Source organism: Mesoplodon densirostris, chromosome 18, assembly GCF_025265405.1.
Source record: "Mesoplodon densirostris isolate mMesDen1 chromosome 18, mMesDen1 primary haplotype, whole genome shotgun sequence".
Classification (NCBI taxonomy): Eukaryota; Metazoa; Chordata; class Mammalia; order Artiodactyla; family Ziphiidae; genus Mesoplodon; species Mesoplodon densirostris.
In genome coordinates this window covers 65,244,824-65,260,933 of record NC_082678.1, presented here as the reverse complement: position 1 = coordinate 65,260,933, position 16,110 = coordinate 65,244,824, and the positions used below count along the sequence as shown (strand labels likewise).

At 41.5% G+C, this 16,110-nt stretch overlaps 1 long non-coding RNA gene across 5 annotated transcripts in view; it reads left to right on the top strand.

The window, feature by feature from the left end:
• Window positions 1-16,110, top strand: part of LOC132479036 (uncharacterized) — a 64,425-nt gene that overhangs the window by 22,898 nt on the left and 25,417 nt on the right. The window lies entirely within an intron of this gene.

Genomic DNA, 16,110 nt, shown 5'->3' with positions numbered 1-16,110 from the left:
GGCTGGCATCAAGGGAACAGGCGAGAAGAGTTACTGATTGGAGGAGGGAGAGGAGGTGGGAGGCGGTAGAGGTGAAGGAGTATCAGCAGTGGGAGACAGGGGGCAAGCTCCAATTTCACTCCTACCTGACATGGATGACACAGGTTCTGGTTCCTTGCTGGATTTAATTCTATCTACCCTCTTGAAAAAATGATCCATTGATGTCTGGGTTGTAGCTCGTTTCTTCTCATCATAGATGATGACATGGTAGCACTGGTTTGCGTTCTGAACGGCTGCTGCCACCTTTGGTTACCATTGTAGGTTCGAGCCCTGTGCCTCAAAAACTAACAGTGCCTCCTCAAATTTAGAAGATGCCCTTGGCATTTTCTGTGTCATGAATCTCTTCAGTTCTTCAGTTACTTCTTCCTCCTGTCCCTCTTCATCCTTTCTCTGCGCCTCCAATTCCATCAGTAAGCTCCTCATGTTGCACAGCAAGGAGTTCAGTGAAATCGTCCTCTTGCAGATCTAGCTCCAGCTTCTCACTGAGGGTCACTACGTTGCTGAAGACCTCTTCAGACTTCTGATCTGCCTTCTCAAATCCACAAACATCATGAACAAACTGTGGGCAAAGGTTCTTCCAAACCCCATTCATGGTGACCAACATACACTCACACCATGCAAAGTCAATGTTTTTTATGGCCTTGTAGATGTTATAGTCCTTCCAAAATTGTCCCTAGGTTCTTCCTGATTTCTCACTTACCTTTACTGCCTGACAAAAAGTGTGACATAAATAATATTTCTTGAAAGTCTCTATAACTTCCTGGTCCATAGGATGGATGAGCAATGCAGTATTCGGTGACAGATGCACTACTTTGACGTTGGGAAAAGTCATCCATGAAAGGGGCGTGGCCCAGAGCATTGTCAAGCAGCAAAAGAATGTTTTTCTGGGACGTCCTTCTCCGAGCAATATTTCTCTACATCTGGGATAAAGTGTTGGCAAAACCAGTCCTGGAACGTGGCCTGTGTAATCCAGGATTTGGGGTTACACTTCCACACAATAGGAAGAGAGTCATTGGCTATGTTTTTAAGGGTTCTTGGGTTCTCTGAATGATAAACTAAGAGAGGCTTCAGCTTCATATCACTGGAAGAATTGCCACCAAACAACAGTTAGCCTATCCGTTGCTGCTTTACAGCCCGGCATCAACTTTTCCTTCTTACTGATGTAACTTCGGTCTGGCATCCTCTTCCAGTACAGTTGTGTCTCATCCCCATTAAACACCTGGTTGGGTAAATGCACACCATCATCAATAATTTCTCAAAGTGTTTCAGGAAGTTCCTGGACAGCTACCCTATCTGCACCTGCTGCCTCTCCACTTACTTTTACCTTGTTGAGGTTGGCTCTACTCTTGAACCGATGAAACCAGCCATGGCTGGCATTAAAAAATATGCCCTCTGATTCTTTCCCGTGTTTCTTCTTCAAGTCTTCATAAAGGCTTTTAGCTTTTTCTTGAATCACCATAAGCTGAGCAGGATTTAGCGCTGATGTTGATCCTGCACCTGCACACTGAGAAGTTTCTCCATCTCCTCCATCACTTTTCCGTGCTTCTTTGATATTTTGTCATGAGCATTGAATATTATATTGGCTGTGGGTTTGTCATAAATAGCTTTTATTATGTTGAGATATGTTTCCTTTATACCCATTTTGGTAAGCGTTTTTATCATGAATGGATGTTGAAGTTTCTCAAATGCTTTTTCGGCATCTATTGAGATGATCATTTTTTTTGTGTTTTTCCTTTGTTGATGGAGTGTATCATGTTGATTGGTTGGCATATGTTGAAACAACTTTGTGACACGGGGGTGAATCAAATACGATCATGGTGTATGATCCTCTTATGTGCTGTCAGATTCGGTTTTCTAATATTCAGTTGAGAATTTTTGCATCCATATTTATCAGAGATATTGGCCTGCAATTTTCTTTTTTGCTAGTGTCTTTCTCTGTGTTGTTTTTTTTTAAGTCTTTATTGAATTTGTTACAGTATTGCTTCTGTTTTATGTTTTGGTTTCTTATTTGTGAGGCATGTGGGATCTTAGCTCCACCACTAGGCATTGAACCCACACCCCCTGCACTGGAAGGCAAAATCTTAACTGCAGGACCACCAGAAAAGTCCCCATCTGTGTTTTTTTATTTTTCAGTAAATTTCTTTCTTTATTTATTTTTGGATGCATTGGGTGTTTGTTGCTGTGAACGGGCTCTCTCTAGTTGTGGCGAGTATGGGTTACTCTTCGTTGTGGTGTGCGGGCTATTCACTGCACTGGCTTCTTTTTTGCAGAGCATGGACTCTAGGTGCGTGGGCTTCAGTAGTTGTGGCTGTCAGGCTCAGTAGTTATGGCTCATGAGCCGTAGATCACAGGCTCAGTAGTTGTGGCACACAGGCTTAGTTGCTCTACGGCATGTGAGATCTTCCCGGACCAGGGCTTGAAACTATGTCCCCTGCATTGGCAGATGGATTCTTAACCACTGTGCCAGCAGGGAAGTCCCCCCCCCATCTGGTTTTGATATCAGGGTGATGGTGGCTTCATAGAATGTCATTGGATGTATTCCTTAATCTTCAATCTTTTCGAAGAGCTTGAGAAGAATCAGTGTAAGTTTTGCTTTGTATATTTGGTAGAATTTGCCTGTGAAACCATCTGATCCTGGATTTTTGTTGGTAGGGAGTTTTTGTAAATTACAGTTTCTATTTTGCTTGTAGTGATCAGTCTGTTCAAGTTATCTATTTCTTCTTGATTCCGTTTTGTTTGGCTGTAAAAAACAACATATATTTTTAAGTTATGTTAGCAGCTAAATACTTACCATGTATTAGACCACAAAAGAGCAAAGAAAAAAATATTAAAGTATTTTTTCAAATAGAAAAAGTATTGAAATATTTTTAAGAAATTGGGATAATAGTACTAGTTACAATAATGACAAATTGTTCTGAAATTAAACACTACTTTATCTAAGATGCATATCATATGCTTATCGTTTTACTGTTTTTAAATACATGGAATGTTTTCACCTTTCTAAAGTAATTATTTTATTTTACCTGTATATTGGGAAAAAATTTTAGTTGCACATAATATAAAAAATTACAGTTTAACAGGAGACATTAATCCATTTACCTTTGCTGTCTTATTGAAAATACTTAGGTTTAGAGTTACCATGTTATTGAGTACCCTTATTTATTTATTTATTGCGGTGCGCGGGCTTCTCACTGTTGTGGCCTCTCCCGTTGCGGAGCACAGGCTCCAGACCGGGGCACGAACCCGCGTCCCCTGCATCGGCAGGCGGACTCTCAACCACTGTGCCAGCAGGGAAGCCCTATTTATTTATTTTTAAAAAGACTTAATTTGGGGGAGGTACAAATTATTTATTTATTTATTTATTTTTAGCATCTTTATTGGACTATAATTGCTTTACAATGGTGTGTTAGTTTCTGCTGTATAACAAAGTGAATCAGCTATACATATAAATATATCCCGATTTCTCCTCCCTCTTGCATCTCCCTCCCACCCTCCGTTTCCCACCCCTCTAAGTGGTCACAAAGCACTGAACTGATCTCCCCATGCTATGCAGCTGTTTCCTACTAGCTGTCTATTTTACATTTGGTAGTATATATAAGTTAATGCCACTCTCTCACTTCGTCCCGGCTTACCCTTCCCCCTCCCCATGTCCTCAAATCCATTCTCTACGTCTGCGTCTGTATTCCTGTCCTGCCCGTAGTTTCTTCCCAACCATTTTTTTTCTTTTTTTAGATTCCATATATATGTGTTAGCATACAGTATTTGTTTTTGTCTTTCTGACTGACTTCACTCTGTATGACAGACTCTAGGTCCATCCGCCTCACTATAAATAACTCAATTTCATTTATTTTTATGGCTGATAATATTCCATTTTATATTGAAGATGTGCAAAATCTTTTTTATCCATTCATCAGTTGATGGACACTTAGGTTGCTTCCATGTCCTGGCTATTGCAAATAGAGTTGCAGTGAACATTGTGGAACATGATTCTTTTTGAATTATGGTTTTCTCCAGGTATATGCCCAGTAGTGGGATTGCTGTGTCATATGGTAGCTCTATTTTTAGTTTTTTAAGGAACCTCCATACTGTTCTCCATAGTGTCTGTGTATCAATTTACATTCCCACCAACGGTGCAAGAGGGTTCCCTTTTCTCCACACCTCTGCAGCATTTATTGTTTGTAGATTTTTTGATTGATGGCCATTCTTACCTGTGTGGGATGATACCTCATTGTAATTTTGATTTGCAATTCTCTAATGATCAGTGATGTTGAGCATTCTTTCATGTGTTTCCTGGAAATCTGTATATCTTCTTTGGAGAAATGTCTAATAGGTCTTCTGCCCATTTATGGACTGGCTTGTTTGTTTCTTTGATATTGAGCTGCAGGGGGTGCTTGTAAAGTTTGGAGATTAATCCTTTGTCAGTTGCTTCATTGGCAAAGAGTTTCTCCCATTTTGGAGGTTGTCTTTTCATCTTGTTTACGTTTTCCTTTGCTGTGCAAAAGCTTTTAAGTCTCATTAGGTCCCATGTTTTTATTTTTATTTTTATTTCCATTTCTCTAGGAGGTGGGTCAAAAAGGATCTTGCTGTGATTGATGTCATAGAGTGTTCTGCCTATGTTTTCCTTAAGAATTTTATAGTGTCTGGCTTTACATTAAGTCTTTTATCCATTTTGAGTTTATTTTTGTGTATGGTGTTAGGGAGTCTTTTAATTTAATTCTTTTACCTGTAGCTGTCCAGTTTTCCCAGCACCACTTATTGAAGAGGCCGTGATTTCTCCATTCTATATTCTTGCCTCCTTTATCAAAAATAAGGTGACCATATGTGTCTGGGTTTATCTCTGGGCTTTCTCTCCTGTTCCATTGATATATATTTCTGTTTTTGTGCCAGTACCATACTGTGTTGATTACTGTAGCTTTGTAGTATAGTCTGAAGTCAGGGATTCTGATTACTCCAGCTCTGTTTTTCTTCTCAAGATTGCTTTGTCTGTTCGGGGTCTTTTGTGTTTCCATACAAATTGGGAAATATTTTGTTGTAGTTTTCTGAAAAATGCCATTGCTATTTTGATAGGGATTGCATTGAATCTGTAGATTGCTTTGTGTAGTATAGTCATTTCACAGTGTTGATTCTTCCAATCCAAGAACATGGTATATCTCTCCACCTGTTTGTGTCATCTTTGATTTATTTCATCAGTGTCTTATAGTTTTCTGAGTAAAAGTCTTTTGTCTCCTTAGGTAGGTTTATTCCTAGGTATTTTATTCCTTTTGTTGCATGGGTAAATGGGAGTGTTTCCTTAATTTCTCTTTCAGATTTTTCATCTTTAGTGTATGGGAATGAAAGGGATATCTGTACATTAATTTTGTATCCTGCAGCCTTACAAACTTCATTGATTAACTCTAGTAGGTTTCTGGTAGCGCCTTTAGGATTCTCTATATATAGTATCATGTCATCTAGTGGCAAACAGTGACAGCTTAACTTCTTCTTTTCCGAGTTGGATTCCTTTTATTTCTTTTTCTTATCTGATTGTTGTAGGTAAAAATTCCAAAAGTGTGTTGAATAATAGTGGTGAGAGTGGGCAACGTTGTCTTGTTCCTGATCTTAGTGGAAATGGTTTCACTTTTTCACCATTGAGAACAATGATGACTGTGGGTTTGTCATATATGGCCTTTACTATGTTGAGGAAAGTTCCCTCTATGCCTAGTTTCTAGAGGTTTATCATAAATGGCTGTTTAATATTGTCGAAAGCATTTTCTGCATGTATTGAGATAATCATATGGTTTTTATCCTTCAGGTTTTTTAATATGGTGTATCACATTGATTTGCATGTATTGAAGAATCCTTGCATCACTGGGATAAACCCAGCTTGATTATGGTGTATGATCCTTTTAATGTGCTGTTGGATTCTTTTTGCTAGTATTTTGCTGAGAATTTTTGCATGTATGTTCATCAGTAATATTGGCCTGTAGTTTTCATTATTTGTGACATCTTTGTCTGGTTTTGGTATCAGGGAGGTGGTGGTCTCATAGAATAAGTTTGGGAGTGTTCCTCCCTCTGCTATATTTTGGAAGAGTTTGAGAAGGCTAGGTGTTAACTCTTCTCTAAATATTTGTTAGAATTTGCCTTTGAAGCCATCTGGTCCTGGGCTTTTGTTTGTTGGAAGATTTTAATGACAGTCTCAATTTCAGTGCTTCGGATTGGTTTGTTTATAGTTTCTATTTCTTCCTGGTTCAGTCTTGGAAGTTTGTGCTTTTCTAAGAATTTGTCCATTTCTTCCAGGTTGTCCATTTTACTGGCATATAGTTGCTTGCAGTAACCTCTCATAATCCTTTGTATTTCTGCAGTGTCAGTTGTTACTTCTCCTTTTTCATTTGTAATTTTATTGATTTGAGTCTTCTCCCTATTTTTCTTGATGACTCTGGCTAATGGTTTTATCACTTTTGTTTATCTTCTCAAAGAATCAGCTTTTAGTTTTTTTGATCTTTGCTATTGTTTCCTTCATTTCTTTTTCATTTATTTCTGATCTGACCGTTATGATTTCTTTCCTCTGCTGACTTTGGGTTTTTTTTTTTTCTTTCTTTCTCTAATTGCTTTAGGTGTAAGTTTAGCTTGTTTATTTGAGATGTTTCTTGTTTCTTGAGGCAGGATTGTATTGCTATAAACTTCCCTCTTAGAACTGCTTTTGCTGCATCCCATAGGTTTGGGGTCATCATGTTTTCATTGCCATTTGTTTCTAGGTATTTTTTAATTTCCTCTTTGATTTCTTCAGTGATCTCTTGGTTATAAAGTAGTGTATTGTTTAGCGTCCATGTGGTTGTATTCTTTTACAGATTTTTTCCTGTAATTGATATCTATTCTGATAGCGTTGTCGGAAAAGATACATGATACAATTTCAATTTTCTTAAATTTACCAATGCTTGATTTGTGACCCAAGATATGATCTATCCTGAAGAATGTTCCTCAAACACTTGAGAAAGAGTGTATTCTGTTGTTTTTGGATGGAATGTCCTATAAATATCAATTAAGTCCATCTTGTTTAATGTATCATTTAAAGCTTGTGTTTCCTTATTTATTTTCATTTTGGATGATCTGTTCATTGGTGAAAGAGGGGTGTTAAAGTCCCCTACTACGATTGTGTTACTTTCGATTTCCCCTTTTATGGCTGTTAGCCTTTTCCTTATGTATGGAGGTGCTCCTATATTGGGTGCATAAATATGTACAATTGTTATGTCTTCTTCTTAGGTTGATCCCTTGATGATTATGTAGTGTCCTTCTTTGTCTCCTGTAATAGTCTTTATTTTAAAGTCTCTTTTTTCTGATATGAAAATTGCTACTCTAGCTTTCTTCTGATTTCCATTTGCATGGAATATTTTATTCCATCCCCTCACTTTCAGTCTGTATGTGTCCCTAGGTCTGAAGTGGGTCTCTTGTAGACCGCATATATACCGGTCGTGTTTTCAGATCCATTCAGCCAGTCTATGTCTTTTGGTTGGAGCATTTAATCCATTTACATTTAAGGTAATTATTGATATGTATGTTCTTATTACCATTTTCTTAATTGTTTTGGGTTTGTTATTGTACGTCTTTTTCTTCTCTTGTGTTTCCTGCCTAGAGAAGTTCCTTTAGCATTTGTTGTAAAGCTGGTTTGGTGGTGCTGCATTCTCTTAGATTTTGCTTGTCTGTAAAGGTTTTAATTTCTCTGTCGAATCTGAATGAGATCCTTGCTGGGTAGAGTAATCTTGGTTGTAGCTTCTCCCCTTTCTTCACTTTAAATATGTACTGCCTGTCCCTTCTGGCTTGCAGAGTTTCTTCTGAAAGATCAGCTGTTAACCTTATGGGGATTCCCTTGTATGTTTTTTGTTGTTTTTCCCTTGCTGCTTTTAATATTATTTCTTTGCATTTAATTTTTGATAGTTTGATTAATATATGTTTTGGCATGTTTCTCCTTGGGTGTATCTTGTATGGGACTCTCTGCACTTCCTGGACTTGATTAATGATTTCCTTTCACATATTAGGGAAGTTTTCAACTATAATCTCTTCAAATATTTTCTCTGTCTCTTTCTTTTTCTGTTCTACTTCTGTGACCCCTATATTCGAATGTTGGTGTGTTTAACATTGTCCCAGAGGTGTCTCAGATTGTCCTCAATTCTTTTCATTCTTTTTTCTTTATTCTCCTCTGTGGTAGTTATTTCCACTGTTTTATCTTCCAGGTCATTTATCCATTCTTCTGCCTCAGTTATTCTGCTATTGTTTCCTTCTAGAAAATTTTTAATTCCATTTACTGTGTTGTTCATCATTGTTTGTTTGCTCTTTAGTTCTTCTAGGTCCTTGTTAAACATGTCTTGTATATTCTCCATTCCAGTTCCAAGATTTGGGATCATATTTAGTATCATTACTCTGAATTATCTTTCAGGTAGACTGCCTATTTCCTCTACATTTGTTTGGTCTGGTGGGTTTTTACCTTGTTCCTTCATCTGCTCTGTGTTTCTCTGTCTTCTCATTTGGCTTTGTGGACGGTGTTTGGGGTCTCCTTTACGCAGGCTGCAGGTTCGTAGTTCCCGTTGTTTTTGGTGTCTGCCCCCAGTGGCTAAGGTTGGTTCAGTGGGTTGTGTATGCTTTCTGGTGGAGAGGACTGGTGCCTGTGTTCTGGTGGGTTTGTCTGGATCTTGTCTTTCTGTTGGGCAGGTCCGCATCCGGTGTTGTGTTTTGGGGTGTCTGTGACCTATTATGATTTTAGGCAGCCTCTCTGATAATTGGTGGGCCTGCCTTCCTGTCTTGCTAGTTGTTTGGCTTTGGATGTCCATCACGGGATCTTACTGGTCTTTGAGTGGAGCTGGGTCTTAGCATTGAGACGGATATCTCTGGGAGGCTTTTGCCATTTTGATATTACAAGGTGCCCAAGGTCTCTGGTAGACCAATATTCTGAACTCTGCTCTCCCAACTCAGAGGCACAGGCCTGATACCCGGCTGGAGCACCAAGACCCTCTCAGCCACACAGCTGGGGGTGAGAGCAAGAGCTACCTTTGGTACATCTCAAAGAACACCAATGAGATTCACTCACCATTTTCTCTCCATCAGTGAAGAAAACAAAATTCAGTGTTCGGTGAGTCAGCCACCTTGGTAGCCAGCCTCCAAGAAGGCCCTAATCATACCCTAATTATCTCCCAGTCATCATGCACCTGTGTGCCTCCTCACAGTTGAAAAGGGCTGATGTTTTAATTAATAAGACATTGCAGAAATGACAAAGTGCAGCTTCCAGAGGTATAAAAGATATTGGAGCTTCTGCTTTGGTTTCTGCTAGATCAGTCTTCCTGTGGTAAGCCAGCTGCCATGTCATGAGGACACTCAAGCAGCCCTAAGGAGAGATTCATGTGGCAAGGAGCTGAGGCCTCTTACTTACAGCCACATGAGTGAGTCATCTCACAAGTCACAATACTTAATTTTATTTATTTATGGTTGTGTTGGGTCTTCGATGCTGCACAGGGTTTCTCTAGTTGTGTCGAGCAGGGGCTACTCATCATTGTGGTGCATGGGTTTCTCCTTGCTGTGGTTTCTCTTCTTGTGGAGTATGGGCTCTAGGTGAATGGACTTCAGTAGTTGTGTCACGCAGGCTCAGTAGTTGTTGCTTGCAGGTTCTAGAACGCAGGCCAAGTAGTCATGGCACACGGGCTTAGTTGCTCTACAGCCTGTGGGATCTTCCCAGACCAGGGATTGAACCCCTGTCCCCTGCATTGGCAGGCAAATTCTTACCCACTGAGCTACCAGGGAAGTCCAGTGTGCTCTTTTTTAAACCTAGTCTGTTTTCATTATTTTCTATCTTAACTGTTCTATATTAAATTAAAAAAAAATAATACTCCTTTCTACCCCTCCTCTTTGAGGATGATATATGAAGAAGTATGTCTTATTTATTAATCTGAAATTTTCACCTTACTTTTAAGAAGTAATCACAGTGTCAAGTATTTAATACCTTTCACTTCCACCTTGAAAAGCATGGATATTAAAGTGCTAATATAATTACCTTCCCTAGTCTATCATTTTTACTTTTTGTTATGTATAAAAAACAACTAAAAATATGCATGGTTTGTAAGGAAATGACAAATTTCAGAAAATTCAGAATCTGCATACACTCTATACATAGCTTCTAGATACAAACACAGAAAATTGCCAGATACTCAGAGCCCCCCTTGTCCAATTCTAGTGACTCCCCTTAAGGTTTAATATTGTTCTGGTATCTAACAAAAAGATCACTTTACCTGTATTTTGTATTTTATATAAATGTAATGGCACAGTAAAATCACTTTTGGATTGGGCTTTTTAATTTTATGTTGTTTATGAATATGCCTTTATGGTTGCCTATTGTTGTTGTCATGCACTGACACTGTTGCATAGGATTCCATAGTGTAAATATTTAACTATTAATTAATTTTTTCCAAAATGTATTACAATATGAGTGATTTTCAGTTTGGGTCTATTGAGAATTGCACTGGTATATACATACTAGAACTTGAGCTTTGGTGGTATGTGTATAAATTATTGTTCAATATACATGTAGTAGTAAAATTTTTGACTCATAGCTTTCATCTGTTTATCTTTTTAGATATTTCTAAATATTTTCAAAACATTTGTATGATTTTTCATCCTCAGCAGCAGTGAATGAGATTCAAGGATTACACACATTCTTGTCAAACTTGATAATACCTGTCATTTTCATTTGAACTTTCTGGTTGGTGAGTGATAATTCCAGGTATGACTTTTTTGCATTTAATTGACTACTAAGAAGCCAAGCATCTTTTGATATGTTTAATTAACGTTCTGTACTCTCTTTCTTGAAATATCTTTTGGTATATTTTTCTCATCTTTGCTATTACATTATCTTCTTATTGAAGACTTTTTTTTTTAACATCTGAAGACTTCTTATTTAGGAGTTTTAAATATATACTTGATATAAGTTCTTCTCTCTTTCTGTCTCTCCTCTTTCTTTAGATGAGTGTCAGTTTTTAATGTTAATAACATCTAATTTGTTATTTTCCTCTATTTAGTCTTATTTCTATTTATTTATGTAATCTTCTTATCTGTTGCAGAACACATTATATATTCTAAACCACAAATATGTTTTCGTTTCTTCAATAAATCTAATTGTGAAGCTTTAAATTTAAGTTAACTTTCTGAATTAAATATGTTGTATTATAGTGAGCATTAATTTGTCTATGACAGCTGCAAGGTTACATTTATTCAGAAAATGTTGTATTCAGCTCTCTTTTCATTTGCTCCTACTTCTTATTGATTCACAGAGGTAAACATCACTTCATCCATGGATCTGACTTTTCTTGATTTCTCATGGTCATTTTCATTAATTCTTCTTGCCTCATGAAATCTTTAGGCATTGCATTATTCCACAAAAGCAAAAAGCTTCCTTGGGCCTTTTTCCTCAGAAGATTGATTATTCCCACATTTTAAATGGGAGATTGCAATAAGTTAGGAGAAAATGCCACAGGGGTCTCTCTCTCTCTTTTTTTTTTCTTTCACATCTTGTATCAGCCTCTGCTTGCACTCTGTGTTCAAAGATTTTTGTACAACACATTGATAGAAGTGCCAGGTGTTTCTCTCCTTGGGGCAAAAGACAGATTAATTACCTGACAAATAAAATAAAAACAGTGTCTTTCTCTGTTCAAATGTTGGAAAGGATTGCTTGCATCCTAATTTAAAAGTTTCAGGTGAGTGAAGCTTAAGATTCCAAAGCTTTAATCCATATTTGCACCATGCACAGCATCCAACAGGACTGCTTTACATAACCCCATGAGACTTTTGTGTGCAAGTGAAATAGATAAAAATATAAAACTATTGCTGTCTTTTTGGGTCATAAAAAAGATATTTTGTCTCATTTAAAATATTTTTTTTTTCTAAAATCCAAAAACGTGTCAGGCTAAAATATTGGAATTTCAAACATGGTAAAACCCCTTTTGAACGATGCGAAGTGAGACTTCTTTGTAGTGCTGATTTGCATTGCCCACTTGCTTGGTTGGCCAAAAAGGGCCTACGCGTTTTTTCCTGAATATATTCAGGAAAAAAAAAACGTACGCCCTTTTTGGCCAACTGCATCATTGTCGAAGTTCTGCCGCTTTTCATGTGCTTTAAAGGCGACTCCGATCTACCTCTTGAAAACGGTTTCCTGCAATTCTGCCTTGTTTTCAAATCCTCTTCGTTGCCTTACCTCAATAAGGTACGAAAGTTATCATTTATTATCCTGCAGGTTTGTGAATTTTAGTGCCTCTGAGATCCATTTTTCAACTCGCCTTTTTAGGAGCTGGCCTCCAAACCGCAGGACTGCTTCAGGCCCTATTTTGGTTCCGGGGGGCAGGCAGAGCCTTTGGTTAATTCTTCTTCCTGATTGGAAATTAGAGTGACATGTGTCTGTCCAAACACCTAGAGCTGACCTCTCATTGGTTCCCCCTCTACCCATTCAACCTCTGGACAAATTGCAAACTGTACGAAACAGGAGGTTAAAGGTGCTGATTCTCCAAGTGGGGAGCTTGTTGGTAAAGCAGCTGGAATGGCGAACCCGAGCACCACGAGATGAAAAATGAGGTGCGTTTTAGAAACGTTTCCCGATCATATGGTGTACCATCCTCTGGGTTTCCCATGCATGTTTTAGCTGTAGGAAGATTCCCTTGAACCTGGAGATTTCTGACCCATGGAATGGGTAGCACGCAGTATTACTTTAAAGGGTCTGCATTTGCTCACACAACCTCACCAATCCTGTCACCCCCAAGAGTTTCCAGCCTTATGTCTCTTCCAGCTGTGGGTCTAGATGTGGTCAATCCAGGTTGCATCACAGCCACTGAACGAATTTTGTAAGAATTTCTCTCTCTTTCACTATCTTTGCTTTTTTTTGTAATTTGTATTTATAATGGGATTTAGCTGATTTTCAATGCTGTGTTTGTGCCCCTTTACACCCACTATATTCACTTACCGAGAAATATCAATAAATACTTTTTAAGATTCTTACTACGTGGATATATTCTTCTGTGGTGAATAAGGTGTGTTGAGTCCAGTTCACTGAGCAATGAGTAGGTCTTTTCTATTACATATTTGGTTGATGGAACGGTATCTGTGCTAATTTCAAACTATTGTTTTATGCATCACTCCACCTCACCTTTCCCCTTAAGCAGCCATAAGTGTGTTTTCTAAATGTGTGACTCTGTTCTGTTTTGTAATTTAGTTCATGTAGCGATTTTTACATTCCGTCTATAACTGATATCTTATGATAAGTTTCTTTATCTGTGTGACGTATTTCTCTTAGAATCATCGTACCTAAATCCACTCATTATGCTGCTACTAGCCTTAGGGCATTGATTTCATGGCTGAGTGATATTCCATTGTACATAAGTACTACAACTTGTTTATCCATTTTTCTCTTTCATGAGATACTTAAGGTGTACCCGAGTCGAGGATTTTGTGAACACAGCAGCCCTAAAATTTGGGGTGCCTGTGTCCTGTCGATTTTTGGTTTTCTCAAGATATAAGCCCATGAGTGGAAGTGCCCTGTGCTCTGTAGCTCTGTTTTTTAGATGTTTTAGGAAACACCATACAATTTTCGAGAGTGGCCGTTGGCAATTTATATCACGCCCATCAGCGTAAAAAAGCTCCCTTTTCTCCTTGACTTGCCCTGCATTTCTGGTTTTTACACTTTTTCAGCATGGCCCTTTTGACCGATGCCTAGTGAGACTTCTTTGCAGTGTTGATTTGCATTGCCCGCTTGTTTGGTTGGCCAAAAAGGACGAATGCGTTTTTTCCTGAATATATTCAGGTGCTCACCAGGGCATGTAGCAGGTGTGGGTGAGTGTCACGTAGCGCACATCCAGCGCATAGAAGGTACACAAGATGGAGAGGCTACTGTCCAGTGAGTGGCCGCCCTCCACACCAGTAAGGCAAGCCAACTTCCGGGTATTGTTGAGAGCTGGGGGCACGTAGGTCAGATGATCATTTTCAGAGGCAGGGGTAGCTTACTGAAGTCCCTAACACCCACTACCACCAGTCTGTTTACCTTTTTTTTTGGCCGTGCCACGCAGCATGAGGGCTCTTAGTTCCCCCACCGGGGATCAAACCCGACCCCCCTGCAGTGGAAGCGTGGAGTCTTAACCTCTAGACTACCAGGGAAGTCCCCCGTCTACCTTTAACTGAGGTCACAAGCTCCAGCTCAGAATAGGAGGCACACAAGAGGCGGATGAGGTCAATTTGTTCCAGGGTGAGGCGCACAGCATCCCGTTCGTGGGTCTGGCATGGGACGTAGGCTGACCAGGACTGAGGGAAGGCCAGGGCTTAGTTTGGGCTTTGGAACTCCTTGGGCTTCTCATAGCCTCCTCAGCTGGCACAGCACTTACTGTGCCCAGAAGTCACATGTAATGCATTGCTTTTTCTGTGGTACTTGGAAGCCCATCAGGTTGGCTCACTGTGACCCCTGTAGCCCCCAGCATCCATGGCATGGCACTTTCTAGGTCACTATGGTAACTTCGTTCCAATGTGACTAACCTGTGGTCTCTGTGGCCCCCAAACTGCCCCACATTCCCCAGCAGCCATGGTGGCACCTTGTGTGTCCCTTTGGTACCTGGCCACCCACGAGACCATCTTTCAACCTGTCCAAGCTGGTCTAGCCATGGCTGAAATTGCGCAGATTAACATGCTATAGCCCATTGTGGTAAAACTGCCTCAGGACCAGGGGCATGTTGTTGTGGCTGGAGGGAGGTCAAGGCAAATGGGTGGGCTCCTTAGGTCTTGGGATCGGGCAGGACACATTGCCTGGCCTGGGCCAGCCTTGGGGTCCCCCACCTCACACTGTCACACAGACTATACTAGGAGCAGCTGAGGCCTGGGCTGAGGGTTTCCCACCAGGGAGGGGATGACAGAGAAGGGGAAGGGCATCCATAGATGATGGAGAGGACATCCAGGGGTGGTGTGAGGGAGCCTCCCCACTAGCGCTACATGCTCCGGACCTCCTCCCCTGCCCAGGGACAGGCTAGGCCCCCACCGGCCCCCAGCAGCCCGCACACACTGCAGCCACCCTTCCACAAGCGGGAAGTCCCGCATCAGGGCCCGCGTGCGCTCCCACGGACTTGGGGTGCTGGAGGTGCACAGCGTGGTCTGCACGAGGGTTACCGATCACAGCAGCAGACCCAGTAGGAGCAGCAGGCACAGCAGAGGCCGCTGGCTGCGTGCACGGGGACCTTCGAGGCCCCCGGGCCGCAAGCTGCGCAGGGCAAGGCAGGCGGGCAGAGGTGGGTCTGAGAGGGGCGGGCAATGGGGTTCTGCCCGTCGACACAGGCCACCCAGCGGCACGGCCTCGCGAGGGGGGCGGGGTGAGGGAGGGGATACAGAGTCACAGGACCCTGCGACCCGTGTGCGGAGAGCCGCGATCCGGGAAGCCCGGCAGCCACAGGGCGGCACTGCCCTCCCGCCCCCTGCTCAGAGGCAGCTCCCGCGGGCTAAGCTGGCCTCTGCTGAGAGCCCACTCGCCTCCCATCGCGGGTTCCCTCCACCCCCGCCCCTCTTCCCACACCCACTGCTCCGAGGGGGCGCCCTAGGTTGCTCTCCCCCGCCTCTAACCTTCCTGTCCAAGCTGGGGTGCTTCTCTCAGAGGGCCACCTGCAGCCCGTGGCCTCCCGGGAGCACACCTCATCCCCATCTGCCCGCAGCCGGCCCCGCCCACCCTGAGGGCTGCGTGTGAGGGTCTCTGTGGCCACAAGTGCTCTGGGCTCCCGGTTTCCCGGTACTGGGCCATGGGGGCTGGTGTGGGGGAAGAGATAGTTTCTGGAAATGGGGGGGGTAACCATGTGAGCTCTGGATTCAGGAAGGGGCCCTCTGCCCGCAACCTTCTCTCTCCTCCTACTTGACTCCTCAACCTGCATGACCATTCTCTGGGGACTTGAACCAGCACCTGGGAACTATCAGGAACCTCCCCCACTTCTGTCAGCCAGCCTCAGGAGAGCGCCCTCAGGAGCTGCTACACCTCCCCAGGGCCTGAATAGAGGGACTTTTGGGATGTGAACTGAACAACCTTCTGGGGAGAGTCAACGACCCTTT